This window comes from Benincasa hispida, chromosome 12 (assembly GCF_027475165.1).
Source record: "Benincasa hispida cultivar pf3 chromosome 12, pf3_genome.v1.1, whole genome shotgun sequence".
NCBI lineage: Eukaryota > Viridiplantae > Streptophyta > Magnoliopsida > Cucurbitales > Cucurbitaceae > Benincasa > Benincasa hispida.
This window is the reverse complement of record NC_143489.1, coordinates 21,002,877-21,023,404: the sequence shown is the minus strand read 5'-3', so window position 1 is coordinate 21,023,404 and position 20,528 is coordinate 21,002,877. Positions and strand designations below refer to the sequence as shown.

General features: G+C 31.0%; 2 long non-coding RNA genes across 2 annotated transcripts; both read right to left on the bottom strand.

Annotated features, from left to right (window-relative positions):
* Positions 1 to 445: 445 nt before the first annotated feature.
* Positions 446 to 7,089, bottom strand: LOC150031858 (uncharacterized). Its single transcript, XR_016525113.1, has 2 exons — positions 6,775 to 7,089; positions 446 to 6,641 (listed from the first exon to the last, which is right to left on the bottom strand). It is a non-coding gene; the product is annotated as an uncharacterized LOC150031858 (long non-coding RNA).
* Positions 7,090 to 9,021: 1,932 nt separating this feature from the next.
* On the bottom strand, positions 9,022 to 11,660 carry LOC120068049 (uncharacterized). Its single transcript, XR_005479076.2, has 2 exons — positions 11,440 to 11,660; positions 9,022 to 9,488 (listed from the first exon to the last, which is right to left on the bottom strand). It is a non-coding gene; the product is annotated as an uncharacterized LOC120068049 (long non-coding RNA).
* Positions 11,661 to 20,528: the final 8,868 nt, after the last annotated feature.

Here is a 20,528-nt window from a genome sequence, read left to right as displayed (position 1 = left end):
TATCAACCTCTATTAAAGAATATTAAAATTTTGATATTTTGTGTATAATAGTTTGCATTATTTTTCCCTTAGAAGTGGGTGAAATGGGAGTTATTTCCACTTTACATTAAAGAAATGGAGAAGTTATTTAATCTAATCAAATGAATTTCATTTAATTAATTAAATAGGAAGTGGGTGAAGTAGTAGTTATCCACAGTTCACGTTAAAGAAAGGGAAAAAGTTATTTTCTCCTTGAATAGTTCATTCTCTCCTTTTAGTACTCTTTCAAGTTTTTTTATATCCAAAAAACATAAATTTCCTTTGCTCTTTCAAAAATTCGGTTCCACAAATTGGTCCTTGCCAAGAGAATAGATGGAAAGACCCGATAATGGTGTCACAACGCTATTCATGGAAGATTAGTTCGTTAAGAAATTGTGAAGACCTTGAGAAGTTTGAAAAACGGGTCTTCAAAGGTATGTTTCTTCTTCCCTCTAATTTCATGCTTAACTTATTACATATTGATATATGTTCTACTTTTCTGTGTTGTAATTTTAAAACAAATCGAAGCAATGCGATTACTCACTTCCGCTATGGGATTCGATCCCTTTATGCTCATGTCTGCAACGTGTCTGCTACATATCGACAACATATTTGCAACATATGTTTAGTATATCTATGAGTGGATGACGTATTGACGTCAATATAGCCAATATTTGAGTTGGTATGCTAACCTCACAACAAAGGATGAACTAGTGTGTCACACCCTGAGTTAGCACGTGCGAATGCAGCAGCTTCCAACAAAGAATGGGCTAGTGTGTCCCACCCTAAGTTGGTACATCAGAATTGGTGTAGTGACCTCATAACAAAGGATGTGCTAGTGTGTCTCACCCTAAATTGGCACATAGGGATGTAACAAATTCACAACAAAGGATGGACTAGTGTGTCACATCCTAAGTTGGCATGTGCGGATGCAACAGCTTCAAAACAAAAGGTGGATTAGTATGTCACACCCTAAGTTGGTACATCAGAGTTGGTGCAATGACCTCATAATGAAGGATGGACTAGTGAGTCATATCATAAGTTGACATATGGGGATGTAGCAGCTTCACACCAAAGGATGGACTAGTGTGTCACACCCTAAGTGAGTACATCACAACAGTATAGTGACTTCACAACAAAAGATGCGCTAGTGTATCCCACCTTAAATTGGCACATGAGAATGCAACAACTTTACAACAAAGGATGGACTAGTGTGTCACATCCTAAGTTGACGCATAGATGTTTGTAAAAAAATATATATATATATATATACCAACATGCTCATAAGTTACTTTACTAACATGCTCGCAACATGCACTAGTGTGTCACATCCTAAGTTAATGAGTTAAAAAAGTTACTCCTCGAATGCAAGTTACTTTACTCTTTTAAAAAATAATGGGAGCAAATTAGTAAAAAAATAAACAAAATTTCAAATGATAAAAAAAAGTGAAAAGAGAAAAAAGTGAAAAAAAGAAGAAAAACGTGGGAAAAAAAAGGAAAAAAAAACATGAAGAAAAAAATAAGGAAAAAGAAGAAAAGAAAAAAAAAAGAGAGAGAGAGAAAGAGAAAGGGAAAAAAAGAGAGAAGCTCTAATCTCTCTCTCTTGCAGACAGCCCCTCTAACTTTCTTTTTCCTCTCACGAGCCATCTCGACTCTGGCGGTAGCATCGGCGAACCTTACAAGCAACAACAGTGGGTAGCGATGAACTTAACGAGCGTCCTCTGCGCGACTAATTTTCCATCGACGGCAAACCTGGGTATGCTGCGCTCAACCAATCCGCTGTGGAAGGACCTCCGATCCGACGCTCCGCCGTAGACAACAGTAAATAAAAGAAAGAAGAAGAGAAGGAGAAAAGAGAGAAGAAACGCAGGGGAAGAAGAAAAGAAGTTGCCTAGAAAGGGACCCCACCTTCCTTAATGAATGTGACTGTGAGGTGGTCAAGTACTGGGGGTGGGGGGCCAAACGCCATTAAGAACCAAAATCCACAGATTTCATTTGCTTGTTGAGGGATTTGGGCCAAAACCAATATGTATCGGAGGAGACTGAAAATGAAATTAGGAATAGAAAATATTTCATTTTCTTCTTGAGGAATTTGGGGAAGAGTGGAGAATGGAGGGGGATATTCTCCCTCGTGAAAGATTTTTTTATTTTTTTTTATTTTTTTTTCTCGAAGTTTTGGCATGGTGAAAGCAAATGGTAGAGTTATTCAAATTTATCTAAGACTTCATTCAAATTTGAATGTATATCAAATTTTATCCTAAATTCAAATACTTCATTTGGGATTCTATTCTCAAGTTCATAAAGCTCATCAGGAACAGGAGTTCTCTTCATTTGTGGGGGTCCGAAATTTTATACTCTAGAGAGCCTACAAAGAATTCTCGCAACAATTACAAGACTTCCTAAATCCTGAAGATTGAACCACTCCTTGAAGCTAAGTCCTCAGGATACAAGTATTCGTCCAAGACTTCAACTCCAAAAACATCATGTGCTATGCTTCATCAATTCAAGCATACACATTTAACGGAGAGAGAATAAGAGGATCAAGTACTAGAGATTGAACCACATCTGCATTAAATCTACATCTACACAAATTCAACTCCACGAAACACGTTCGTGCGAATAGCGGGTTGTTGGATTTTATGTCCTAAAACTCTTGTAAACAATAAAACTTACTTTGAAAATTCAATAAGTTATTATTGAATATATAAATTGCTTATTTCGCTTTTAGAAATAAATCCAATAAATTAAAAAGATCCATGAATATTACAGGAATACTATGCAAGTGGATCAAGTTCAAGTAAATAGTCAAAATGGTCTATAGTATATGAATAAGATTTGGTGCCTTATTCTGGTAACACTATCGGATGTGGCCCACTCTGTAGTTGTTACAAGGAGTTGTAAAGTGCTACAGGCGAAGTGATCTTAATTCGTATATGTCATGACATGAGGAGTGGAGGCGTCCCGTACAATGAGTTTGCATAAGATCGAACCACGAAATAAGTTACTCTTACTTTATAACGTTGTTGATTGTTTAAGACTGTCTATTATTACTTTATAACGTTGTTGACTGTTTAATACTGTCTATTTCAGAGCGATGACCTAGGTAACTTGACCTTAATCCTCAACTAACTATGAACTTCTTTTTATTTGGGATTGTCCTTAAATTTGCATAGGTGAGGGTTGGCTCAACAGCACCGGCTCAATAAACGTCCATTTTAGGGGTAAGACCGGGTAAATAGCTGGGGACATAGGGTGCATGATGGAATTCACTTCTACCCACTTTTAGGGATAGTAGAGAGGTTGTTCCCTTAAATGTTGACTCCAAGTCTTAAATAAAGGGTCCACCCTCTCATTGGCCCGAGAGGGACTCGGTTTAGTGATCGGATCACAAACCAATTGTTCATTAGAGGATTAGGGAAACTTAAGAAACATGAGGTAATCTCGAGGGTAAAGCAACAAGTTGATCTAGCCATTATTATGAACAACTTGTGAATGGTTAACTTATTAATCATGGTTATATTGATTAAACATAATATATCTACAGTGAGGGGAGTGCAACTTTGGGCTTTAGTGGAGTGACCAGTAGTTAACGAATGGGGGTTAATTCGGTGTAAAGAGCTTAGTCAATTAATCTCAGATCGTTGGAGCCCATGATCTATAGGTCCACGAAGTCCTCCTACTATCTCATAAATGGATTAGCTTTAGAGTAGTGTGATAAGTAGATTTGAAACGCTTAAATTAGACTTAAGCAAATTAGTAATTATATGTGATATATTACGCGTTTAATTTTGGAATTAAACAAAATTGGAGAATCAATTAATATTTAACTATGATTTAAATATTAAATTCATGAATAGGGATACATGATGGTGGAATTAGTGTTAAATTAATTTAATATTTGATATCGAATTAATTAAATTATTTAATTATTTATTATTATTAATTTTATTAGAAATTAATTAATGAATTAATTTTGTAAAATTAATAAAAATTTCATTTTTGAAAAATTGATTTTGGAAATCAATTGTAAAATAAAAAATTGAAAAGAGATGAAAAATGGAAAATCCCAAAAGTGGGATTTCTCCACCTTCAAACCAAGTTGCTCACACATACTCCAACATGTTTTTCAATCAATTTTCCAACCATGAGGTACATTCATGCAGCAATCCTCTTTGCATGAAAGCCATGCAATAAATAAAGAAGATTGAAGTGGAAATCGGGCATGCAACTGATAGGTTTTTGCTGAAAAACTTGAGGTTGAAGAAGGTCTTCAACCATGGTGATGTAGGAACCTCTTCTTCATTCTCCCTCAATTCAAGCTTATTTTGAGTCCCACAACTCAATCTAAAGTACCAACAGGATAGTAGGGAAGACCTTGAGGTGGTTCACAAGCAGATTTGGAGGAGATTTGCACTTGGAATTCAAGTTTTAAGTAGTTCTTCAAAGGTATGTCATGAAACTCTCTTATTATTTTATGAGCATGCTTAATTTAAAGCAAAAATTAATGAATTAGAATGCTTAATGATCCGTTTTACTTCTGATGCGTGTTTTCTAACTCTAACACGGGCATCTAGGCTACTGCGTTTGTTTTGCAGTTTTGTAAGATGACTAGGCATCTGGAGGTTCCCTAGCATCTTAAGGTGCTCTTATTGATGCATCTTGAGAGTTTTGGATGCCCTCTTGAAACATGGATTTTTCTGATTCTCGAGTGGAGGACATCCCCAGTTTACTTTTTTGCCTGTCCTTTTATTAGTGTGTGTAAATCTTGATACATGTTTTTTAAGAACTAGAAATTCTCGTTCCTTTTATATTTTGTTTCCTTACTTTTTTTCATTATTTTTATATTTAGATATAATTAATTATATAATATAAAAAATATATAACAGGTATTAAAATATATAAAAGAATAGTTATAAAATATACATTATCTAATACAAATATGCCCTGCAAAATTCACAACAATAATTCAAGTACTTCTATCCTTCAAACGTCATTCAAATTTGATATGCATTGTTATTTATTACTATTCTAACTAGTTTCAAGTGTATTAAAATTTAAAATTTAAAATTCAAAAAGATTTGTAAATATATCATTTGAGACAAGATTTTGTAACATTAATATAGTTAATGCACATCTCCCACACCAACGAAGCCAAATGCATATTTTTGTATCAAAGAAGGAAGAATTAAATATAAAACAGAAACAACAACAACGAGAAACTACTCTGATTATTAAATCCTCGTTTAGTAACCATTTAATTTTTATTTTTGGATTTTGAAAATTAAATCTATAAACACACCTTCCATCTTTAGATTTTTTGACTTTGTTGTCTACTCTATACAAATGTTTTTAAAAATCAAACCAAATTTTTAGAACTAAAAAATTGTTTTTAAACATATATTTTTGTTTTTGAATTTGACTAAGAACTCAACTCTTTATTTTGGAAAGACGAAAGTCGTTGTAAGAAAACAAATGACTAGCAACTGATTAGCAAATGGGTCATAAGCAAGTTTGTTTCTTAAAAAATGAGTAACAAAAACAAGAAACGATGAATTATCAATTAGCCCCTAATTATGGAAAATGATTAGTCAATTGTTGGAATGACTTGTCATAAAATTAACTTTTTATTTTTCCCACGATAAAAGATATGCAAGTATTTAATTGTCCAAATAGGAAAATGTTTTCTTTATTTAATTTAGATAAGAAATTGTTTTCTGTAATTAATTTAGATCTAAAAATGCTTTCTTTATCGAACATAGATTTGAAAAACGTTTTCTTTTGGATTCTTTAAAATGTCTACCTAAATTCTTCAAGAATGCGCTTTTCGTGGTCTTTATGTTTGTTTTTCATTCTTCTAATTTGAGCGAAGTTTTCACTTGATTCATATTCTTCTATGATGAGTATACGACTGAGAAAGGTGTTGTGTTAATCTCAAAAAGTAATTGATAAAAAAACAATTTAGTATCGAGATCATGTCATAATTTACTTTCAAGATAATAATCATTTGATAGCACAACAATTGATTTGTTCGACAATCTAACACTTATCTAAGTCTCCCAAAATCCTCCTTGTTGGAGTATACTTGCATTTTAGATTGATCAAGTTAGGGAGTATTGCCACTTACCTCTTACCATTGGCCCAATTCACATTAAAAACAAACTTTTTTTCTCTCTCTCCTCTATTTTTTTATTTTTAATTTTTAATAAATACTAGCCGATCTATATTTTCTATTCTTTTCTTTTAAAAAAAAAATTATAAACTAGGTCAAATAAACCAAAAATTGAAAATTATTTGAGGGATCTCAATCATCACATCAATCTTGGTATTTCAATTTCCCAATATTACCCTTTTCTCAATTGTCAGAAATTTATAGAGAGTATTCATGATCTCTAGCATGATCGCAACTTGTAAGAAGCCTAATATGTTCGGTTCAGTTCGATTTGAACCGTATAAACGGTGCGATTCCGTTCTATATATAAATGATTTCGGTCCAAATCGAATCGATTTCACTCCTATGGAAAATCTAACAACAGCTAGTCATGTATACGAGTGGAAATAATTATTCTCCCTTATATACTACAAATTTCGTCTTTTTCGAATCAATATGATACTTTATTTTTCACCTAAAAATTCAAAAAAAAAAAAAAAATAGAAAGTAACAAAATGATTAGCAAACATGCACGTATATAAAACATCCATACGAATTAAAATAATCATAAACTTTGGTAAAAACAAATGTGAGATAAAAGGACATACCTTTGTTCTGGTGTGTGTCTAAGCAACCATATACAAAATTAAGAAGTTATTACTAAGCTATAGCAATCATAGGGCAACTCTCCTTTGGCAAGTTATATAGGGAATGATATATAAATAAATGTTAGGATATATATATATATATATATATTATATGATCAATAATTTAAAAGTGACAAACCTGCCAAGAAAGAGATTGCCCTAAGACTGATTTGCTTATTGAATTCATTCTTTCACTAGAAGCCATTTGAAACCCTAAACCTCCCACAAGCTTTTATATACACTTATTCTAAATTGAGAGAGAGAATAAACCCTTTGGAACAAAGGCATATCACATATGCTTGAGAGGTTTATGCTATGGATATTCATAAAAATAGATTTTTTTTCTTTTCTTTTCATTTTGTCTAATAATTTTTTGGGTTGTGGGAATTAAGAAAGTATTCCCATATATGAAGAAACCTTCCATGTTACTACCATTGGCCATGTCCATATCTTCAAGTGTTCTTATTTGGAGTATTGATGAGAGATTCTTATCTTTGTCTTGAAAGTGAGAAAGGGAAAGAAAAGCATATGGCGTAGGATATGAAGAAATAATAATGCAGCTTAAATAATTATTGATGTGGACATAAAATATGAGAGACCTCAATTTCATTCAAGTATCAATGGAAGTATTAATAAAGAGAAAAAATAAGAGTGAAGGAAATGCAAAGAAATTTTTGTTGGCATTCCTCTTTTTATTGTCTTCAAACAACTTACATTGAAATTTTTGTTGTGTAAACCTATGATAGTGTTGATAGTTGATTTTTTACTTGATGTGTTTTGAAAATTATAACTTAGATTGATATCACTCGAGATCATATAGAAAATTATCGATTTTGTGATACATTGTTATATTTTTTACTTATTTCAATGATAACGTTATGCAAATAAGTAAAGTCTTCATTTTTATTTTTTGTTTAATATGTAAAATGACTAGTCAATTTTTAATTAAAAATTTTAGGACACGTTTATCTATTTAAATTGGACATTATTTTTTGTAATTAATAAGTAATTGTCAGTGATATTTTATATAATGTTAGTAGATCGTAAATTGTAGTTTAAGATTAAAAAAAAAATTTGAAATTTATAGTGACATAAAATATACATTTTGTCGACGCTTACTCATGTCGCGAAATATGTTTGCAATGACCACGAATTCAAGTTTAACAATAAGCTTACATGTTGCTAAAAATATACTTTCAAAGAGAAACTTGTAGGGAATGAACTATTCATCCTACAACAAAAGCATTGGATCACAATAACTTTTTATTTAAAATTAAACCAAAATAACACAAACGGTTAAGTGTCATATACCTCAAATGTATCGATCTAGCATTTCTTTAATATTCTTCTAAAGATCTTCCTCACTATGACTCGAAAGGAGATCACTAAAAGGTTTGCACGTGGGAACCTTAAAGGGAAAAATTGGAGAATTATTTTTGCCATTGGGAACTACTTCTTTGCAAACCGATAATCTTTTAATATAACACATTTTAGGTCTTGTTTATAGTGACCTAGAAAAAAATTTCCCTAACAAGAAAAAAATAACATCCAATATTGAAATAATAATAAATTTTAATCTAATGAGATCTTATTCGATTACCAAATTCTCCTGAGATTTAATATAATTTGTCCTAATTATATTATGATTTTTAATAATAATGATTTTAACGATGTATACAGTGACATGTCTCTACGCATTGTTAATACTTTTAACGACGTTTTTTTACATTTAGAAACATATTTTTACGTATTATTAAAAGTGATTTTTATTGTAGTAAGTAGATTGATGCAAGTTTATCTATCATATTCAAATGCATTTTTAATTCTACATAATTCTTAATTTCATTGATTCAACACTTTTATCGTTCATTTTACGGTTTAAGAAATTTATATCAATTATGTGATTTCACAGTTTATCAGATTTCCTTTTGATTTTGAATGATTTTAAACTATCAAGTTTTAGCAACTAATATTTAATTTTTTTTAAATCTCTTTTGTTTCGTTGTGCGATTTTGTTGTGATTTGGCTTTTTTTGTTTTTATTGTGTTTTTAAATTTCATTTTAATGACACTATGTCTCAAGTTTTATCATTATGTGGTTTTTTGGTCCATATATTTAGAGAAAAAAAATCTCGATGTTTTTTTTTTAAGAAAAAAAATAAAGATAATTAATAGGGTCAATAGAAGCACAAATATCTTCAACACATTCTTAGCACTTTCATCATCTACCAATTCATTAATAATACTCAATGAGTCCAAATGAGGGAGAAACAACAAAACAACAGAGAGAAGAGGGCTAGAGATAAACCCAACCGAAACATAGAAATCAATCGTTATAAAAAGCATTAAGATTAATGACAATCGTACTAGATCCGTACTATGCTTCTTTGTATGACCAACTGTCGATGCGAGAGCATATGTCGTCCTAAAGATTTATAATGCTTCTGTTGACATCCTTGAAAGTACGATTATTTCGTTCATTTCATAGTGTCCATAATACAACAATCACAATGTTGAAGATACTCGATGTGTTTTTCGGTTGGTTATTTATTAAAAGAAATGGGATTTGTCTATTTTTCAAAATCGCAATTTAAATTTTGCTATTTGTCTTATTACCGTACTATGCTTCTTTAATCTCTTATTCTTCATAGTAAGATCATCCATCTTGGTCTTTAACTGCATAATTGAAGAAGGCCCAAATCACATATTTTCTATATAGAAGATTCAAGAATTACATCTCATGGATCCAGTTAATTTATACATCTTTAAATATTATGGCTTGCTACCATGCTTAATAGGCCTATAACGGGAGCGTTTGAGATAAGGAGTTGGCTATTATAGTCTTAAGTTATAATAGTTTGTGTTTGGAACGTAGATTATTTTAGTTTGGATTATAATAGTATGTGTTTAAGATGTAAACTATTTTAGTCTGAGAAGAAAATAGTAAACACTGTAGCAAATAATAAAAATTTGATAAATGTAAAATAGTAAAAAGTATAGCAAATAACGGTAGTAAATAGAGGTTTTGAAATAGTATTGACGATAGCTAATTAGGAGATTTAAAATACTATTTACTTTAGTAAGAAGTGGTTATTATAGTCTTAAGATAATTTTTACGTTGAATGTCCCTTTAAAGTTTAAACCAAGTTTGTTCCCAACACACCATAATTTCTTTTTTAATAAAAAAGCCCCTTCAATTTTTATTCCTGTTTGGTGCAGGAACTATTTGATGAGACTAACGTGTCAATTTGTAATTCTCATTTAAAATATAATTTGCTAATCGTGAAGGATATATATATATAACAACGACTATAGTTTGGTTTTTTTTTCCCTTTTAAATCTCTTTTCTCTAAATCATGAATATATATATCTGAAGTAGTTGAATTACATTTCGGTTGATGACAATATTCAGATAATCTAAATTCTAAGAGACCTTCGCACATTTTAGCCTAAAGAATCCTTTTATATAAATCAAAATATATGTCATAAAATCATCTTTGTCATTACCGTGATGGTTTCTCTCATTTGCCTTTACCCTAGACTTTGGTATTTTGATCATTGATAGCTACTATCAATGACAGTTTTCAATTTGAGAAAACAAGAAGATGCACGAAATATTGTGTTGTGTGGGCTTTTAGTCATTTACCTATATAGCTATTAGTGATATCTGGTACTAATTTTGTGTCATATCCCTAATATATGTTTATCCTTGTTTTACATTTTTTTTATTATTATTTTAGGTCTGATGTTATTTGTGCAACCAACCCAAATAAAAAAGGTCACCCTTCATTTAGGGCATTCGTTCAGAGATTGAGGGACAGAGAATTCAAGATCCATTATGTTATTGTCATTTCACTAAGAGGAATCAAAAGCCAAAGTTTTCATTCAGAGTCTAAAGAGTTCAAAGACTAGAACAAGCTCATCAGCCTTCAGATTAAAGTCAATCTTCGAGAGAAAGCATCAAAAGATTTATACATTAGAGTGTATAATGCTACTGCAAATCAGTAAACTCAAGTTCGTCCATGAATTAAATTTTCTTCCTGAAATCTCTTGTGTGAACACTAAAAACAAGTGTGATGTCAATGAAAAGAATTTCATACTTCTCCCTCCCAACCACGGAAGCAAAGTAAGAAATTTTAAGTTTCATTTGATAACCATTTCGTTTTTTGTTTTTGGTTTTTGAAAATTAAGCATACTTTCTCTTCATTTTTTTTATCATGATTTGCATATTTCTTAAATATAATGGTTGAATACTTAGCCAACTTTCAAAAACAAAAACAAGTCTTCAAAAAATTCTTTTTTTAGTTTTCAAAATTTGGCTTGATTTTTTAAACCATTGGTAAAAAATAGATAACAAAAGAAGAAATTAGAAGGTGAAAACAGTGTCATAATTTTCAAAAATAAAAACAAAAAATCAAATAGTTACCTAATAAAACCTTAGTTTTTAATGAAACATATTAGTCATAAAACCGAAATAAGACTACATAATAGAAAAACTTTATACATATATAAAACCTCATCATTTGTGTAAATCTACACAATATGAAATTTAGAAAATAGAGAAAATCATTGTAACAAGAAGATTACTACAACCACAAAAATTAATCATATCCTTTAATTTCATTACCTCTAAGGCGTTCCCCACTTGTGATTGTATGCCCTAATTAATAAGGGCACATAGGGATTAAACTAATACAAAATTAAGCCAAAAACAGTCACAGGGCAGCCCCCACTGGGCTAATTCTATGGAATTAACATTGATAATAAATTTGAATAATTCCACTGACCTGCCCAAAGGGGGGCTGCCCTACAACTGATTTGCTCACTGAACCCACTTCCCCTTCATTCAATTATAAGCCTTTTTATAAGTGGCTTTTATAAGTGGCTTTTTGTGTATGTGTGACTATTTACAACTAAAAGTTTCTGTCTAGCAATGAACTATTGGCTTAAGCTTTAAGCAATTTTTGGGTATCTTTTTTGTTCCAAGGCAAAAGAAGATGGATTAAAAGACAAGTTAGACTCTTCCAATGCTTTAAATCGTAGTCGGGGTCGTTGTCGTAAGTAGACAATATATAACGGATTTGTAACTATTGTATTTTTTAGTATATGTGTTATGAGTTCTTCTAGTTTAATGTAGTTAAAAAAAAATTTCATTTAGAATTATCATGTTTGAGGCTAACCTATATGTTGAAGTGTTTAGGAGAAAAGTACTTTAAAATAGTTTGTGAGCAAAAGCACTCTCTAAAGTGTACCACCAATATCTTGAAATATGTTAGATTGAAGCAACTTTATGAGAGTAATTATTGAATTGATAGAACTAAAAGTCTATTTATAACTTGAATGTTGGTGAAAAATAGTAGAAGAAAAATTAATGTTGTTTTAGTGGTTGAGGATGAAAACTTGCAAAAACCTCTTGAAATTCTAACACTTCCCCAAATTCTATAAGAATATATATATGTATATATATATACAATATATAAGATTCAAATGACATATCTCGTGATTTGCTAACGGAGCGAGATTCGAAAATAGGTTTCAATCACTTGAGTTATGTTTAAATTAATATATTCCTTAAAAAAATGACATGTGGACAATTTTGATTGGTTAACTTTAAAATTTATCCTTCATCATGAAAATTCCAATTCATCTCATTTTTATTTAGTCTCAAATTGCTATTTTCCTAAATGATTGGAGTTAAAAATAGGTTATATTAGTTCCGGTCTCTAAACTTTTAGGTTTGTATTTATTTAGTTTTTGAACTTTAAAAAAAAAATCGAATAAGTTGTTAAATTTTAACTTTCAACTTTATGTCGACAAGCTATTGAACTTTATAAAGTGACTAATAGGTTCTTAAACTCTCAATTGTGTACAATAAAAGTCCCTATTTTTTCAATTTTGTGTCAAAGGTCATTGACCTATTCAATATCTTTAAAAAATAAACTTGCTAGATATGAAATTAAACTTTTCAATCCCATAAAATTCAACTTTATATCTAATAGACAAGTTACTTTTGAAAATTTCTAACACATAATGTTATATATATATATAATCATATGTTATATTTAATATAACATATAATGTTATATATATAATCATGTCACAGATTAATTATACATACATTGAAAGTACGAAAAACTATTAGATATTTTAAAGTTCTAAAACCTATAGAACACAAAATTGGAATTCCAAAATTCTATGGGAGTTTTTTTTTTAAGTTTAAAAGTCAAACATTAATACAAATTTAATATAAGAGACTAAACTTGTAATCTAAAATTATTAGTTAAATTTGAGATGAGGTTGAGATTTGGTCTATTAGATAGGTTGGTCATGTCAATAAATTTTGTCTCACGCTTATTAGTAAGAACTGATATATTTCGTGAATTGAGTTAATTAAAATTTAAATTATCTATCTGAAGAATCATATTGAGGTAAAGACGGGAGTTGTTTAGTTTGGAGAGTTTGTTAAATGTAGAGAGTTGTTTAGTTGTGAAGACTACAATGTAAGAAGTTAAGAAGTTGTGGAGTTAATATTTTTTCTTTTTTGTTGCGGAGCGACAATTGATTTAAATACTCTTCGAACCAAATATGGCCTAAGAGTTTTGAACGCACCCACTCGAATACTTGACCTAATGGTGTTACATTAGGAGATTCTTCGTGATTATTTCCTCTCTTTTTCCAAGTTGAGAGAATCCAATCCAAACAATATATTCTTCCATGATATAATTATAAAGGTGACTAAAGATTTTGGTATATTTAATTTATAATGTTTCATGCATGCATGCATATAAGAACTAATAAAGAATCCCTCAACCCCAAAAAATAAAAAATAAAAAAATATCAAAAAATCAAAACTAAGTACATCAAAATATCATTTTTGTCTCTATATTAATTTGTTCAATTTTAATCTTTATACTTTCAATTGTCCAATTTTATTCCTTGCACTTTCAATAAAATTTAAATTTAGTCATCAATTTATTGTTGACTTTTTATCAAACTTTTTGTTGTCTTTTAACATTTTTAATAAAAAAAAATTAACATATTGAATCTTCTTGCATGCAAATTATTATTATTATTATTTAACCAATTTCAGTCAAAATTAATGTTGAGGGATTAAGTTTAAGATTTATTGAAAATATAAGGACTGAAATTAGACAATTGAAATATAAGAAGTAAAATTGAATAAACTTCAAAATATAGAAACCAAAATAGTAGTTTAATAAAAAATAATTAAAAAAAAAAAGTTTTGCAGGTTTTATTCAGAGATTTTTTTTTTCCCTTAAAAATTAGAAAAGTTTTCAACAAAGATGAAATATCAAATGGTCGAGGATTAATTCAAGAGAATGATTAAACGACCGGGAGTTTCTCGATGGGAATCGATTACAACACTTTAACAAATTTTATTGTAATATTCTCTTCTTCAATAGTTTAAGCAGTAGAGACAATTGTGCAACGTGCATCGAATTCAAAAGAAAATATGAAACAAATATTTTTTTTTTACATTTCTTTATAGATTGTTTTTAATTAAATTTTTATATATATCGCCTCCTAACTAAAATTTCTAGATCTACCACTGATAACTAAAACTGTATTTTATCCTTTTTATAATTTCACCTATTTAGATCATACTGAAAATAGTTTTTGTTACATTATTGTTGGCGAATAATTTTTTTTTTTTATTTTGTTAGATATTTTGTCACTGACTTGGTACGAATATTCTTTCTTTTGGTGATAGGTTTGCTATGATGAATACTTTCCTTATTGTATTTTTGTCGTTATTGTATTCTTGCCTCATTTGTTCTTCTCCTTTTTGTGGCTGGTAAAAAATCAATGTTGAGTGAGTCGTGGGAGAGATGGTGCGTGCGACATCCGATTGAAAAACCTTAAGAGGATTTTCGTGCATGTTGTTGTGGCTTAATCAGAGAAAGTAGCAGTTTTGATTCTTTGAAGCTCGGGTTGATCAAGCAAGTGCTTCTTAGTACGTGTTGATAAACTGGTTGGGTGTTATTTCAACTAGTAGGTGAAGTGGGGGTGAAGTCATTATGGCATTAGACTTAGAGAGAGCCTAAATTTGTAGACTCATTGTAAGCATTATTAAAGTTAAGGGGAGCCTAACTTACTTACTAATATTCTAACATGGATGATGAAACTCTAGGTAATCTTAGTTGAAGTGTTGTTGTTAAACTACGTTGCATACTAGTGGTTCTCTTTTTACCTAGGCATAAAGCCTCCCAGATGTAAGTGTTAATCACCGAGTTGGGTTATCAAGTCTTCGTGTGCATCTCTTTTCTTTCTACTTCTTTTCCTTTTGTTTTTACTATTGTCTCTAACATTGGTTCTATCTTGTGGTTGTTTTTGAAGGAGTAAGTGAATACCCGCAATGGGAGGATCATGCCCCAATTTTAAATTTTACAGCACAATAATCATACAGAAGACCAGAACTAGGATTAAATAGTGCTAATTAAGCGTGCTTTTCTAACAATTTAGGGAGGAAGAAGGGATTAGAGGATTCACTTACCCTTGAAGACCAAGTTTTTCACGTTTCCCCTCCAAGTCACAAGCAAATCAAATTTTCCTTCGAACTGACGAATACAGCAACATAAATCCCAACTTCTGGACACAACCACGAGGAGTCCTCGATATTCTCAAGGTTGAGAATCGACTAAAGAGTGGGTGGACTTCAGTAATTAATTTTGGAATGGAAGATTTCCTTTTGAGAAAAAGAGTTTTCTCAGTGAGTTTTCTCTGTGAGTGAGAGGAGGAAGATGAATAGAATCATATCTACCACTTTCACACACCCACATTAAAACGAGTGAGAGAGGGGGGGATGGTTATCCAGTAACTCCCCTCCAATAACTATTTTTAAACTAAAATCGTTTTTAATTATATATATATATATATATATAATCATATGTTATATCTAATATAACACATAATCTATAGTTTATATTATATCACATATAACATAACTTATAGTTTATTATTCTTTCATTTAACCTATAGTATTTATATGAATCTCATTCATATAATTAATATTTAAATCATATTCAAATATTTATTTCTCTCAAATAAAACTTTATATTATAATGCATCACATACATTATACTAATTATATCTTATATAATTAATTCTCTTCAACTAATTTGAATAATTCAAATTAATCCAAAATTAATTTGATTCTCATTAATCTCAATTGAGCTGACGAGGCGACCTTATGGACCTATAGATTGAAGCTCCAATGATACTTAGTTAGATAATTAAACTCTTTAATTAAATTAATCAACTTCCATTAACTGTCAGACACTCCACTAAAGACCGACAGTTGTACTCTTTGTACTATAGATAATATTTCTGTGTCCATTGGATCTAACCAATCAACAGTGTGCTGACCTTCACAAATTGCTCGTAAGTACATCTGGGCCAAAATTACCGTTTTCCCCTTATTGTTACATCTAACTTCTTAAGTACCACGTATCCCTTTAATGAACAATTAGTTATAGTTCAACTATAACCAAACCCCTCTCAAGTCAGGAGAGGGTGTGGCATCACATCGTTCAAGCCTCGAATCAACCCTTAAAGAAGAAATTTCTCTACTTACCTAACACTAAGGAATGAGTGAATTTCTTCTTGTGTAGCTGTGCTCTCAACTCCCCAATCAGACGAATCCCTAAAATGATAGGCATATTGAGTCGGCGAAACTGGCTACTCTCACCCATGCATATCAAAGGACCGCCTTCATAGGTAGGAGTTTACAACTCACTCAGGATTTAGGTCAAGTCATCTATGGTCATCCTGGTGAAATATAAGTCTCTTCAAGCAACAGTGTAATATAGAGAGATTATTCATTTCGTGGTCTGGTCTTATAAAAATATTTGTATAGAATACCCCCGCCCACATGAATGATCAGGATCATATCATTTGTAGCACTTTACAACAATTGTAACAAGTACAAAGCGGGTCGTATTCGTAGTGTCAATGGGATAAGGTACTTAGCCTTATCCATCTACTATAAATAGTTCATGTTATCACTTAAACATGATCCACCTGTATATCTCCACATACATGTTTGAGTTACAACAGATAACTTTGGATCTTAGTTTATTAGTTTTTAGGTTAATGCAACTAAATGTCGAGTATTTTATTCCATAAATAAATTATTTGTACAAATACAATTACAAACTACAAGACCACGAAATTTAAGGCATCAACCCCAACAGTTTTATTGTGATTCACTTATATTTCAATTGGTATTAGAACAGGTTGACTGCTTGTTCATTGTGTATTCCATGGAGTCGATTAGGGAAGGTGGATCAACTAGTCGTCCCTCGATATTTGACAGAATTAATTACTCCTATTAGAAGGCCAGAATGAATGCCTTCCTCAAATATATTGACAACAAGTCTTGGAAGGTTGTGCTTACTGGTTGGTCAATTCCTACCATTACTTACAAAAATGGAGTTGTCAGTCAGAAACCTGAAAATGACTAGACTGAAGAGGAAGTTCAAGCCTCACTTGAAACTCAAGAGCCTTAAACTTTAATGGTGTGATCATAATATCTTTAGGTTAATTAACACATGTGTTAATGCTAAAGAAGCATGGGAGATCCTTGCTATCCCCCATGAAGGTACCTCAAAAGTAAGGATGTTAAGACTACAACTCTTGACAACTCAATTTGAATCGCTTAAAATGCATGATAATGAGAGTATTGAAAAGTTTAATGTGTGTCTCCTTGATATTGCTAATGAAACTTTTGCATTGGGAGAAAAAATTCCTAAGGAGAAACTAGTTGCAAAGTGTTATGATCTTTTTCTAAAAGATTCGATATAAAGGTCATAACTATTAAAGAGGCACAAGATATTAGTACCATGAAAATTGATGAATTATTCGAGTCTCTCCAAACATTTGAAATGACTGTTGATGACAAAGCCAAAAGAAAGGCCAAAGGAATAGCTTTGTAATCCTCTATGAATAACGGTGAATTGGCTAGTAAAATTAAAGAGCCTGATGATAATCTTGCTTAATCAATATCTCTCTTGGCTAAACAATTTGACAAAGTCCTAAGACGTTGGGACAAGCACTCAGCCTCTCACGGCGTCTATGTTCCCCCTCATGACAAAAACATGAATAACAGCAACAATAACAATGTTCCAAGATAGGGAAATCAATTTGTCAAAAAAGCTGAAAGCAATAAAGGAGGCAGTGGTGGTCAAGGTCCTTGCGAAAGGATCTTCAAATGTCGTGAATGTGAAGGTTTTGGAAATTTTCAAACTGAGTGTCCTAACTTTCTTAGAAGGTAGAAGAAAGGTTTTTTAAACTATCTTTTATGATGAAGAAACAGACACTAACAATAAGTCGGGTGATGAAGTGCGTGCTCTGGTGGGAAATCTCACCCTAGCTTGTCCTAAAGACTGTAAGACATCCTGTCTTGATGAGTCTGCTTCAAACATAACAGTTTGTCCTATGAGGAAATTTATCAAATGTAGATTGAAGACATAAAGGTGTTGACTATTCAAAATGAGTGAATTGCAAATCTGATTGAGGATAACTGTCGTCTGCTAAGCACTATTTCTAACCTAAAGAAAGAGCTACATGTTATCAAAGCCGATTTTGAAACTGTCTAAATCTGTTGGTATGCTCAACTCCGGCACTGATGATCTAAATAAAATCTTGTCCTTAGGGAAAAAGGTCTCAGATAAACAAGGTGTTGGATTTAGCAGGTCTAAAGATTGTCTTTATAAAGAAAAATCTTTTCAATTTAAAGGTTTTTTATCTACCAAAGTTACCATGATGGGTTCATCGATGTCTAAAGCATGTGAAGGGGCATCAACTTCCCAAAATCCGCCAATAAAAAGGAAATAGGTTTGTCACTTCTTTGGGAAGGAAGGTCAAGGTTATATTAGACCATATTGCTATTAATTAATGAGGAGATTGAGCAATATGTTGTGGTGGAATTATTCTAGACTGCATAATCGTGGCCAGAAACCTAAAATGGAATGGAGGGTAAAAAGGGATAAGTCTAAATCTGATGATAAATGTCATGTTGCTTTCACCTCTCTCCGTACCTCATCAAAAGAGGACTAGTACTTCAACAGTAGGTATTCTCGTCACATGGCAGATGTGAAATTATATATTAAAAACATTCAACCGTGTGGGTCTGGTCATGTTATGTAACGACCAGATCCTTAAATATTATGGTCTGACCGCTACGACATACATACTTAGACTTTTCTATCATGAGATGAGTTTTGGTAAAAAAAAATTCAAAAGAATATATTTAAAATTTTATTAATTAGGTAGAAAATTGTATACAAAACACCATGATCTATAAAACATTAGCGTAGTGATATAAAATACATATATGCCCATAATAGTGAGTTTGATGGTTGGCCCTTTGAGCGACGTCCAGTTCTGGCACCTACGTTGTGTCCTTACCTACAAAGTCTGTAAAATAGGATGAGTATATAATATACCCAGTAAGTAGTTCTCACTTAATGTAGTGACCAAATACACAATCACATGCAACATGTCATGAAAACATATGATTGGGATCGAAAACATATAATAACATGATGTGGTCGGTTATGCTTCCAACGTAAATTCCTCCGCCCTGGTAGGAAGATGAGGACTTAAGTGGAAACTAACCCATCTGATGATTAGCGAGTCATGCAGTCAGTAGGGTCAGAGTCGCATCCAACATTAACCATTAACATAAACGTAAGGTTGGACTAAAGGGGTGCAACCATACATACCCTATTAATCCCTAGCATAAACATAATATAAGATTGGGCCTAGAGGGGTGCAACCATACATACCCTGTCAGCCCTAGAAGCATAACCTATGCCTAATTAAAACGTGATCTTAACATTATCGTGAACAAACATAATGCATGGAGTCCCTTGTCGAGAAATACATTTTAAACATGTAACGCAACATAAAAATAACATAATTATGTAACATAGTAAAAGTACACTACCATAAAACACTTAAAAGAGGGTGAGATAAACTACTTACCTCGACTATGATCCTAGTTATTCCTTATTATTCCTTATGGTTTGATCCTATAAAATTCGTAAAGCACTTATAATTAAAACTAACTTTATGACTATTATGTTAAAGAACTTGATTAATGTAGCTTATTTATCTTGAGAATTATAATCATTAAGTCTTGAGAGTATTAGTGTAATTACGCTTAATTCAATTAATACTGATGATGATGATAATAGTGGTATTAGTATAATAATAGTAGTAGTACTAGTAGTTGTATACTACTACTACTACTAATAATAATAATAATAATAGCAATAATAATATTATTAATAATAATATTAGTAATAGTAATAATAATAATAGTACCAGAATAATAATAATAACAATAATAATAAAAATAATAAAAATAATAATAATAACAACAATAATAGTAATAATAGCAGTAATAGTGAAATGATAATAACAATAATAGTAGTAGTCATAGTAGTAGTAATAATAATAATCATAATCATAATAATAATAAGAAGAAGAAACTTATGGAGAATAATTAAAAATATATATATATTAATATTTAACATTGTATTAGTAGTAATAGGAGGTATAGTAAAAGGAATAGTAGTAATAATAGCAATATCGTAGTATATAATAGTAGTAATAAAACTCCAAACTTTTGTTAAAGGAATAATATTAAGTACGTAGGTTATAAATCAAAAGGTTGTTTATCATTAAATT